We start from the raw sequence: 12783 nt of genomic DNA, 5'->3' as shown, positions 1-12783 counted from the left end.
GTTATGGTACTATCGGCATGTTGATAAGCTATAGCCCAAAGAAGAACAAGAAGGAAGTATAAAAAATATGGCCAGAGGACGGGATAAAATTATCAGCTAGTGTGTTTTCCTGTTTGGTTTTAATCTACATTTAATTAAATTCTTATCTTCTGTGTACTTATGGTCGCATTTGAATGGCGAGACTGCATTCATTATGAATGGTAAAACTTAACTCAGAGAACATTACATGTGGCTTCTTTAAAAAGGAGAAGAAGAAAAATGCTGCCTTTATTCTTTACACTCAGGTCTTACAAAAAGGGAACAAACTGTCTCTTTGGTCAAGTGCAGTAGCACTTAACCTTTGGGTTAACTGATTTGGAAAGTTGGACTTAAATCAATTTTTAATGCTATTTTTTATTTTTACAATTTGGAAATGTTATCAAATTCTGAGCCTGAACAGAGCTGGCAGGGGAAGCAGTGAAGTGCATTAAGGAAATGCCTTCTTCATTCTTAAAAATAGAGATGATAACAGGAAGTTTTTATTAGTGCTGCAAAATGTGTGCATTAGTCTGCATCCTTAATTATTAAAACCATTACATTTCCTTGTCTTTATATGCTGAAATAAGAAAAAAAATGCCTTAATTGCTATTTAAAGTTTGTTTTTTCTGTGTCACAGACCCTTTGAGTTCATTCAAGCATCCATATATTTCAGAGAAAAATAACAAAATGTTTTGAACATAGCATTCGTTTACACACCTACTAGTTTCATAACATTTTTAGTTCTATTCCAGGAATGTCAGGGCACGTTGAGAATATCCTTAAGGCAATGTCTGGCACCTGCAATAACAAGCATGATTTCCTGCGTCAATTTAAAGACTGTGTCATCTTTAATAAAGGGAAACAGAGGCAACCGTTTCTGATTTAGGTTTTGATGTTTACTGCTGAAGAAGCGAGGTTTGAGATCAGGTTTGCTATCCCAACTGATCAAAATTCACCAAAAACAAGAACAAAAAACCCTCCGCAGTTACTATATACTCTATGCACGCACACACACACACACACACACACACATACATATATATGTATACATATGTTGAGAGAATACAGATTATTGTGTCATATATTTTTATGGCCTTTCTTTTTTTGTTATGGTGGTACGCGGGCCTCTCACTGTTGTGGCCTCTCCTGTTGCAGAGCACAGGCTCCAGACGCGCAGGCACAGTGGCCATGGCTCACGGGCCTAGCCGCTCCGCGGTATGTGGGATCTTCCCGGACCGGGGCATGAACCCGTGTCCCCTGCATCGGCAGGTGGACTCTTAACCACTGCACCACCAGGGAAGCCCTATGGCCTTTCTTAAAAGCAATAATATATGACTAGTACCTGTATGCCAGTAAAACAAGCACATTTCAAGAGCATTTGTTATTACTTTATTTTATGCAATGGGGAATACTAACCAGGAAAGGTTTAACATTCCAACTGAACGCTCAAATGTAAACAGTTATAATTAAATAATGGTAGTTACCAATGACATATTTTCCCCAATTATCCCTAGCATAAATACATTGGGAATGACTCCACTTTGTTTTGAAAGGAGCTGTAAATGTCCCGACAATTGGGTCAAAAAGTTTTTATCTGCCACACTGGAGACTCCATAACTTTGATATGTAATGGGATGAAAAGACCTTCTATTAAGCCACTAACCAGTCATTTACCCAGAGACTCCAAAGGGGAGAAAAGATATTTTCAGTATACATCCCTTACACTTAAAAGGTTTCTTTTTACAATAAGCATTTTTATTTGGTTGGGCATTTATGCAATTCAGCAGATGAAAATGTCATTCTCTTGTACTTAAGTGAACATTAAAATCACACTGGGATGAATTAAAAAACTGGTTAAGCCTTTTGTCAAAAATTATTCTTAATGCTCAGAAGCTAAGCAAGCTAAAATATTCCTAACAGATGACTAATCCTGGGTCATAAAACATATCCTACACTGAAAGTACAGCTCTCTGAAGTCGTAGCTTGATAACTATGGTTTACTACAAAATATAATACATGTAAGGTAAAACATTGGTAACGTGTTTTGCTTAATTACATATTTTTTTTCAAAAATACCTTTACATGTGTTCTTCTATTAAGTTCAGTTACAGTATCTGTTTTCGTTGTTTTTATTTCAGTAAACACCGCTATTAGATGGTGTCTGTCCATGCACATATACTAACAAGACGTTCTGTGTGATGCCTTCATCTGAAGAATCTGAAATGTTTAAGATAATTTAATTCAATACATATTGAGCAATAGTATATTGACCGAATTTACAACTGTCTAGCCAGTGGCCACTCCATGAGGTACCAGGTAGACAATACAGTCTCTGTATAGCAGTATAATGTAGTAGGCCAATACCGTAATACAGGTTGTTAAGGGTTATACAGTGTAAGGACACATTAAAAACTAAGGGAGCTGAGATGGAGAAGATGTGATGTTCAACTCAGTTATGAAAAGAGCTTGAGCTTGCAAGGGGACAGTCTGTGGATGCCTAAGGAGTAACATACAACTCTTATTGTTCCCTCAATATCATTGAGAGAATTGGGGTTGACCAAGCCAAGAATTACCAGAGAAGAGGAATAAAAGATTACTACATGAAGTTGTGAGATAACCAGGATGCGATTGTTTGTGTATAATGATATGACCCTGGCTGCCTACAAGTCATTTCTCAGTCCCTATTCCAGCTGCACTGGTCTTCTTCAAAAATGTCAAATGTACCATTCACTGACTGCCACAGGTCATTTGCACATTCTGTTCCCTCCTGCTAGAAAACTTCACCCTATTCCTATCTGACTAATTCATGCTTCAAATTCTGCTCATGCAAGTATCACTTCTTCAAGAAAGTTTTCTTTGTGCTGCCCCCGCCGAAATACACAGAAACTCACACACAGTTTTGGTGTGTTTAGTTACATGACATCAAAGTGTTCTTTTCTATGATGGACTCAGTTTGTGATTATACATTTGTTACTATCTGTCTTTCTGACTACACAGTAACCTCCATGAGAATAGGGACTTAGCTATTTTGGATCTGCATTACATCCTCAATGTCTAGCTGAAGTGCAACACCAACGTGTTGAATGGATATAAGACTATAGGTATGAGACCACCTGGCCATTCAAAGCTAGAGGTGGGACCATGGTTCTGAGTACTGGGAGCATGGTGGACTGTGGGAAGGAGTACTGCCTGTCTGAAATCTGTGGAGTTGCTCAAGCATACTTTATGCGCCATGCCTAAACTGTTTAAAAGTAGTAGGGAGCTATAAAAAGAACCTGATAAAGAGCTGGGAGAGGGAGGACATCAGTGTTCCTGCATGTGCTCCCATTCTAGCTCTGTAGGCAAGACAGAAAGGAAAGTGAGGTAGGTATCAGAACATCATTTTCATAGTTTGTCTATTAGCATTTCTACAACAAAATTTATGAGGCTTTAAGGTTTGGGGTTCACTTGATTTGATTTAAAAATGATCTTCTGGGCTTCCCTGGTGGCGCAGTGGTTGAGAGTCCGCCTGCCGATGCAGGGGACGCGGGTTCGTGCCCCAGTCTGGGAAGATCCCACATGCCGCGGAGCGGCTGGGCCCGTGAGCCATGGCCGCTGAGCCTGCGTGTCCGGAGCCTGTACCCCACAATGGGAGAGGCCGCAACAGTGAGAGGCCTGCATACCGCAAAAAAAAAAAAAAAAAAATCTTCTATGTTGAAGGATGAAAATGTCCATCTGCCCTTCCAGTAATAATTCAGATATTTATTATTGTTATTTTTCATAGCTGCCTTTCAGGAAAAAAATGCACTTTGAACTAAACAGAGAAGGATTTTTTAAAAACCTATGACCATATGAAGCTTGGGCTGATGGAAGAAAATGTGTTCTTGTGGACTGTGTGCATTAAATACACATTCTTGAAAGACAGCAGTATAATATGTTCATTCTCTTTTTATGGTAGATGCAAAAGCAGCTTAAAGGAAGAGCATTTGTTGTGAGTCTCTGCTCCAGGACATGAGTTACTACGTAAAGCACTGGAATTGAAGACTCATAGGCACACAGGGCCTGTTTCATTAAGGAGTAGTTCACTGTCTGGGCAAAGGGAGTAAGAGGACCCTAGAGATCTGACTGCTTCAGATAAGACTGCCCCTCCCCGCTCCTATATCACCCTTAAGGGAGCAGAGAGACCAGGACCCTGCATGCTCCTGGCCAGCCCCACACTAGTCTCACCGACACTCATAGCCTCATCGTCATTCTCCAAGTCCTGATACGATCAGAACTAATCCTGTATGATGACGGATGTTAACTAGACTTACTGTGGTGATCATTTCACAATACACACAAATATCGAATCATTATGTTGTACACCTGAAACTAAAATAATTCTATATGTCAATTATATCTCAATAAAAAAAAGAATAGATAAAAATAGCTCCTCATACTGTCACCTTTATGTCTGCTTTTATCAGTCATTCCTAGAAGCCCAGGCCTTCCATGACCCTCTCCCCACACTATAAGCGCCCATACAGCCTGACTGACATCTCCTCTCTCATACTTTGCCAGCTCTCAAAAACGCTTCCCCTGGTACTCAAGGGAAATTACTGGCAAAATCTGCAATAGTCTCAACCTCTTCTATGAACGTTCACTCTGCCTCCCTGCTCTTTCCCTCTCGAGTGGGAGCTGATTTCACTCCCATGAACCGTATATCACTTGAGCTGAAGGTAGAAGAGTTGTCCTTACTCCTCATGGCAGATTATTCTCCTTCCCTATTCTAAAAACCTGTGTTGAATCTCATATTATCTTCCTATCACTGCTTGCCACAGTCATGTAGAGACTTCCAGGTCATTTGTCACCATTTCTTGAAAACTCAGCTCCCGGATCTTCTCATGTACTGCTCCTGATTTAATCCTTGGTGATTGCAAAGTCCACAATATCCAATCATATGAACCCTCAGTTCTTTGACTTCCTCTCATCCAATGAACTTGCCCTCTACCCACCTCCAACTACTCACTCTCTAGGTCTTTTCATCACCAATCATTTTTACTCCCCTCCCCCCGCCCCGCATAATTTCACATCCGAGATCCCATTCTCAAACCATAGCTTCCATCATTCTAATTTACTCTTTCTAGAACTTTCATTCCAACATTAACTTCACTAGACCCTAAAATCCAATACTGTCACCTTTTCCCCATTGTCCTTCCTCTCCTCATGTCCATACTCCTCTGCTTACTCAGCTTAGACACTGTGTCCTTCATCGTAAGCCCTTCCTTGCAAATATCCTCTGCGCCCTCACTCCCTCTTGCTTCATTGACTTCGTCTGGCAAAATCCCAACCTTGTTCAATCCAACTTCCTACCTACACTGCCTTTATACCCAGCAGTAGACTAGCTGAAGAAAAACACACAACAATCCTAATGGTCTCATTTTCAATTCATGATCAATAATATTATGTGGGTTGGTAGTGTTACCCAGCAATCACACTATCAATACATTTCCCTAGCCCATTCATTCTCCAACACACATTCCTCATCCATTCTCTCTCAACTTTGCTTCCTTATTAACTAAGAAAATTGTAGCCATCAGAAGAGAACTTTGTTGCCTCCTTCATACGCACCTCCAACTATATGCACCATATACTCTGCTCTCATGACAATTATTATGGATGTGCTGACAGTGCCCTTATTTAAGGCCACCCTCCACTTTGGCGTTAGGTGCTCCCCTTCTTCCTGCAAGCATCAATTTTTCAGTCTGAACTAGATCATTCCCATCAGAATGAACATACCACAATTTCTTGTAAACAATAACAACAACAAAATAAAAATCCTTCAGCTCTTACTTATCTGCTCCCATTTAAAGCAAAACTCCCTGAAGTAGTTACCTCCACTTGCTATCTCCCAATCGGACGGTCCATTAGGTGCGCACCTCCACATCTATAAGGAAACTGATCTTGTCACTCTCACCAAAGACATTGCTCAATCCCGTTTCTTGGATCTTGTCTTACTTGAATTTCAGAAAAACTGAACACGGTTTCTCCTCGAAACCTTTTCTTCCCTTGGCTTCCACTCAGCATTCTCCTGGTATTCTTCCCATCTCACTGGCTACTGCTCCTCAGTTTTCCTTTGCTGGGTCCTCTGGCTTCATTTGCTGCATTCTCCTCCTCCTTCCTTTTGTCCAGGCACTCTGGGTTGCCCTGCTGTTCACACATGACAATGTGTTTGCCTCTACCCTGGATATTCCTGCCTAAGACAGCTTCATGGTTAGCCCCTTCATCCCTTTTAGACTTTCTCAAATGCCCCCTTCTCAGTATGGTCTTCCCTCACTACCTTTTTTTTTTTTTTTTTTTTGTGCGGTACGCGGGTCTCTCACTGTTGTGGCCTCTCCCGCTGCAGAGCACAGACTCCGGACGCGCAGGCTCAGCGGCCATGGCTCACGAGTGTCCCCTGCATCGGCAGGCGGACTCTCAACCACTGCGCCATCAGGGAAGCCCCCTCACTACCTTATTTTAAATTTCAACCCCCCCTCTGTGTTTTATTTTTCTCTCTTATTTTTATCTTTAACGCTTTTAACCATTTAACAAAGTATACATTTTGTGCATTTATTTGTTTATCATCTTCTTCCTCTGTTGGAATATAAGATCCTAAGGGAAGAAGCTCACTGCTGAATTTGGTGCCTAGGACAATACCTGTCACACACACAATACGCATGCAGTAACTATTTATTGAGTAAATAAAATAGACTACTATTTTAACTTTTTACTATATTTTTATGTTCTATATGGAAATTGCTTTCTATCTTCCATGACTCTGAAATAATTATATTTATATATTAGTGTGCTGGACTTCCCTGGTATTTTAATGTTACAGAATTGCACACCCATAATTAAAGCTAATTTTATTATTTTTACAATGTTATTTGGCTTTAGGGTGTATTTCTATGCTATGAAAGTTATTTACCATTATCTTTTTATTGCTTTATTCTTCACATTGGGTTAGAATAAGCACTACTATGTTGGCATCAGACAAAAGCTCTCATATTTATATTGACCAATTCTTTTTGTACCCCTCTTCTCCTTTCCTCTATGTTTTAAGCTTTGCAGGAGATAAGAGAGGATGATAAAAGTGTGTTTGTGAAATATTTTGTTTCTGATAGAACAGACCTATGTGAGGCAAATGGATTTAAATGCTGCGTAATAGTTGACATTTCTGAACCCTGCTTTGACTGTCTGTGAAGCATGTAATGAAATTAAGAAGAGCATAAAGATAGGATTTGGGTGGATTTCCTTGTTTTCAGGATCAATTATTTCGACCTAAGTCCATTAGCCAGACTGCCCCAGTATTAAGAAGCATTTTTCACTAATTTTAAGCCAAATACAATAATTTCTGGGGTTAGGGGAGGATACAGAGGAAAGAAAAGGGGGTTATAAGGAAGCCAACTTGTAGAGAGAAACACAAAATACAACCCTCTCCGAAACAGACCTGAAAGCATGAAATCTATTATTTGTAGTGGCAGTGCTTTCCTTACAATTGTTGACTTTTTTTGCACCAACCTCTAACCCGCCATTTCTGAAACATTCCTAAGAAGACTTGAAAGAAGCTGTTAAAAGCGTATCTGCCCAGAAGCCTTGGAAAAACTATAGCTGCAAAGTGTCTTTACTGTTTATATAAGAGCAATCAAAGGTATCAACAAGCAAGACAGCCGAAGCTGTTCTCTCAGGAAAAAAAAGCAAAATTTATCCAAACTGAATATTTCTATGAAATGGGTTACAGGGAATTCTGCAGCCAAGTATGCATCCCCCATATGCTTGTGTATTCCTCCCTATAAACATGAATATTCATAAATACAATCCCAGTAGATGGGAACAACCTAAGCAAATTACTGAACATTAGGAACAGCAGAAAAACCTTTAATGCGATTCAAGTATTCACACAGACCTGGACAATTTGCACCAAATGACTGGGCCAAAAGATGACAACTACATTGCCTGTACTTGTTATAATCTGTGACTGAGTTGTTTGATCTGTATTAGTTACCACGTTAAAGGTCAAAAGTTGTTACTTGACCATCTTTAATGCTACCCTTGCTATAAAACCTAGAGTATTTCCCCTTAAACTGAGGGCACAGAACAGAGAATCGTTTGAAGCACGCATTGTTTTAGAAAAGTGTTCTCAGAGGTTATTTATTGAGGCAGCCATTCTACTCCTTAAGGATCTGACACTTAAATATTTTATTTCTTTAGTGGGATTTATTTTTTTTGATGTTCACTTCTTAATTTTGTCAGTGTTCCTGCTGCCAACAAACACTTCATTTTCTAATTCAATGTGAGCTGGGAAACCAACTAACCAGACTGTATAGGTTGTATCTAAATTAAGAGTTCATAAATTCTCAGTGAAGATCTGACAGACTCTTATAATGATAAAGTATGAGACTAAAATATAAGACATTTGTGGTATCTAACTAAAGTTTTGTTTGTTTAAAGCAAAATCTATATTTGCATATATTGAAATGTATACCTATATTTAAACTTAGGTGCCTTTTGTTTGTTTTCTCATTTTTCTAGGTTGTTGGCTGTGTTCTGGAACATAGCAAAAATATACAGAAGATATATGTCTACATTAAATATTATTGTAATATTTGCTCACAAGATAGGACCCTCTACAACAAAAGATTAGCATTTAAAAGTTATGTGGATGGGGGTGCTTTCTGACTCCCTGTGGAGGAGGTCCTGTGGTCCCCATCTGGTTTATCCTACACAAGCTGCTTCTATGCCAGGTCACCCAAGTTTGACCCTAACAAGATCAAAGTCATACACTTGAGGTGTTTCAGTGGGGAAACAGTGTCACAGGTACCCTGGCTCTCACAGCCATTTGCCTGGATGTCTCCAAAAGAGATTGGTGATGACATGGCTAAGACAACTGGTGACTTGAAAAGTCAGGATTACAGTGAAAATGACCATTCTGAACAGGCAGGCCCAGATTGAGGTGGTACCTTCTGCCTCTCTCTGAACATCAAAACCCTCAAGAACTACCCAGAAATGGAAAGAAGCAGAAAAACTATAAGCACAATGGAAATAGCACTTTTGATGAGATTGCCAATATTGCCTGACAGATACAGCACCAACCTTTGGCCAGAGAACTCTCTGGAATCATTAAAGAGATCCTGGAGGCTGCCTAGTTTGTGGGCTACAATGCTGATGGCTGCCACCCATATGACATCACCAATGACATTGGCAGTGGGACAGTAGAACACCCAGATAATTAAGAACTACAGAGGAAAACATTTTGATAGAGGATTATTTGACAACCAAAAAAGAAAAAAAAAAATAGTTATACGGAAGTCACATCATCTCTTCATGAAATATAAAGATAATTTGATAGGGAATCTTCTCAGATTTACGCTCAGTATGGTCATGCATACAAATCACCTGTCTATCAAGTCTGAGATTGTGAACTGAAATTGTGAAGAAGGCCACAGACAAACTTCAACAGGTCCATGAGCACCTTAACATTATATGCAATTTCACGTGTGTATATGCACACATTTTATCTGAATGAATTAAAAATTTTGTAAGAAGAAACTTTGAAATACTTAATGACCAAATGCAGACTATGAATAAATGGATGAAATAATAGCGGTTATATTAGTTTATTGTTCAATGTGAAGAGTGACTGATATTTTATCTGGTGTTAACTAAAATAGAGATATTGCTTATAGAACAAACGTCTGGAAGGACTTGCATTGTATTAGTAGAAGAAATAGTCCTTGTGTACAGAAGCAGAATTCAAATATTTAGGTAGTGAAGAAGTTACCTAATAAATTACAATATTCTTGTGTAATATGATGCTTCCATGTAGAGCCAATCATTGGTAAACCCAATAAATAATCCAAGCATCAATAAATCCTCAAGTGTTTATTAATTTCTTACTCTGCTTCTAGGGGGTCTGTGCAGTGGTGATAATATGACTCATGGGTTTGTCTGAACAATTATCAATATGCTTGGCGCTTTATTCCGCAGTGTGGAAGAAATGAAAGAAATTAATAAATGTCAACTGCTTGTCCTGTGTACTAACTATTGAAAAAAATCTTTACTTTTATCTGCTTACTTTTCAGAGGATGCCAAACTGGTTCCTTATGAATGTGATATCCATTGGGGCTAGTGTTAATACAGTAAATTAAACTATCTTGAAGCACACCGGAGGCTCAAGGTCAAAGCCAATTCATACTGAGATGAATATTAACTTGGCAAATGTTTCCAAATGTCCAAACTTCTGTAAACTAGAAGTTTACAGATGTATCTTTTATTTGAGTTCATGTTCCTTCTATGTTCTCTACACTTAGGGGTTCCAATTTTAGCCTATAAGTATACTGGCATCTGCAATGTGATTTTATTTCTACTTTAGTTCATTAGAATTTTAACCATCACGGCATATTAAAATTTCACTAGGTTAGAGAAAAAATATTAATGCTTTAACATAGGTAGATGTTTATACATTCATACTTAAAGTATCTCTTAATAAAAAAGTAAACTAAAGTGACATATCATCTTTAACTTGTTATCAATAACATTACTTTTGTCCGCAAGTTGGGATAATCACCTTTCTAGATGTTACAGAGATATTACAGTTTTTAAAAGGAGATAAAGGAGGTATTAGCTTACTTTCCTTGAAGGTCCTCATGAGAAGAGTTAACGTGGCTTGCTCCGTGTTACTGGTCTAGTTACCGGACAGACACATCCAAGGAAATACAATGTGGAGTCATATATAAAACAGCAAAAATGTTTGCTTCCTTCCTGCCAACACAGCTTAAAACTCACATTTCCACCCATAATGAAGTTGGAATGGCTTAAAAATGACTCAGATTGTATGTTTAAGATGAAATGATCACTGAATTTTTGGTGGTATTTCTTTACATTTTATTTTTAGGATTTTAAACCACTTTATTGAGGTATGATTGACATACAAAAAACTACATATTTAATGTATACAACTTGATGAATTTGAAGATAAAGATACATCTTACATATTATTCTGAAACCTTGACCATGTCTATTTTTAAAACCCCTTTCTACAATATTGTCTGTTAATTAAAAATCTTAAAAAAAAAAACCCAGTATCTTATATACACATGGAGTCTCCTAATCTGTCCTAAATAGAGGCTTTAAAATTGTTTTATATTGGGAAGGAAGCTACTCGTAAAATAAAATGGTAAAAACTGAGTTGTTTTTGTAAATAGAGCAAATCAGGTTAATTTTTTTAATTAAAAAATGAAAAAGACAAAGCAAAGAACTTCACCAACTTTAAACTTTGTAACAATGTATCCAATATTTTTTTCCTCTGTAGTGGATTAGTTGTCTACAAGCAACAGTTATCATTTCTTTCTTAAAGGGCGCATATTCATGTTTTTATCCAAAACTGCTAGCAAATCACAAATTCTCTATTCACTTTTTTCAGTCAGCAACAAATCCTGAAAGGATATTTTCCAAATATATAAATGTGTAAGCCTCATGCTAAGGGGACATGCTAAGTTATATTTATTGAATATGTAACAAAATATTCACAGAAATCCTAAAAAAGAACTATAAAAGAGGCCCCTTGCAGACCTCATCTGGAGTGAGGAGAGTAGAATGATTTCCAAAACTGAAATAGGAGGAGGGTTAACATGTGTTGCCGGCTGAGTAGTGTGGCTGAATGAAACCCTTAAGCCATGGTATTTTACAAGTTCAAAGACACTGATGAAACTGTTAAGAAACAACCTCTTGTAACTTTTAAAATCTCTGATTTATCAAACATGGAGAATCACAGGATAGGAGCCAAACGAGCCATCCTGGATACATCTGCCCTCAAGTCAGTGCAGAGTGTAAAGTCTACGCAGTTAGGGATTGCAGTTTTAGTGAAGCCTGCAAAATGGAGGAATTGCCCATATCCTGTGTACTCACTGTCATCTGAATATTTCTCTGCAGACAGCATTGCTGTACGCTTTTTCTACAACTCAACTTGCTCTAAGAGAAACATAACACGTTTGGCATTTCTTTGAATATTTTGGAATTTCCTGGTAATGTAAACATTTAGAAAAATGTTCATATATAGTATTCTTTGCTTATAAACAGACACATAAAACTACTCGTAAATATGGCTTCATTTTACAGTGACATAAAATGGCTCAGAGGCAAGGCTATTTCTGGAGTAGGTAGGGATCTGAGTTGTTGCTAGCAGGTTCTAGATAAAACACATCGTAACTATTTTTTTTGCATTTACTCAGGTGAAATAATTTTAAACAGACATTAAGCATAACTCCATGGAAGCAAAAATGTCCTCTGACGTGGAGCCGTGGAGCCTAAAGAGGGTATATGAGAGGAGTGCTGTTGGAAAACGTCTGTGCATTGTGGGCTCGTGGGGTAGACGTTCTTAACACTGCCTCTCAGTGCCACCTTCTTTTGCTACTCCAGATGTCCTGTGACTGTGGTACTTCCCCCATTGTTGCAAAATGTTCCTGAATTTTCTAAACTCTCAGGACAACAAAGCTCATGCATATTTTCTTAACAATGTAAGACAGTAGATTAGGAATCAGCGGTTTTAAATCCTGACCTGGATTCGTAATAGAGATTGATGAGTGACAATCAGGAAAGGACAGCTCAGTGAGGTGGGGATTCTTTGCATACAACACATATTCAAAACAAAACAGGATTCAATCTATTGAAGTGACTGCCACTGGTTGGCACTTTTGTTTTGTTTTGTTTTTTGCGTTACCCGGGTCTCTCACTGTTGTGGCCTCTCCCGTTGCGCAGCACGGGCTC

General features: G+C 38.4%; 2 protein-coding genes and 1 pseudogene across 2 annotated transcripts in view; 1 reads left to right on the top strand and 2 right to left on the bottom strand.

The window, feature by feature from the left end:
* The window catches only part of LOC105748700 (60S ribosomal protein L12-like), a 33351-nt pseudogene extending 24038 nt beyond the window's left edge, over positions 1 to 9313 (top strand).
* ZFPM2 (zinc finger protein, FOG family member 2) overlaps positions 1 to 12783 on the bottom strand; it is a 464257-nt gene that overhangs the window by 51612 nt on the left and 399862 nt on the right. The gene's annotated exons all lie outside the window — the stretch shown is intronic.
* Positions 1 to 12783, bottom strand: part of OXR1 (oxidation resistance 1) — an 874541-nt gene that overhangs the window by 823947 nt on the left and 37811 nt on the right. The window lies entirely within an intron of this gene.

The sequence above is a fragment of the Orcinus orca genome, chromosome 17 (genome assembly GCF_937001465.1).
Source record: "Orcinus orca chromosome 17, mOrcOrc1.1, whole genome shotgun sequence".
NCBI lineage: Eukaryota > Metazoa > Chordata > Mammalia > Artiodactyla > Delphinidae > Orcinus > Orcinus orca.
This window is presented reverse-complemented; position numbering and strand designations above follow the sequence as displayed.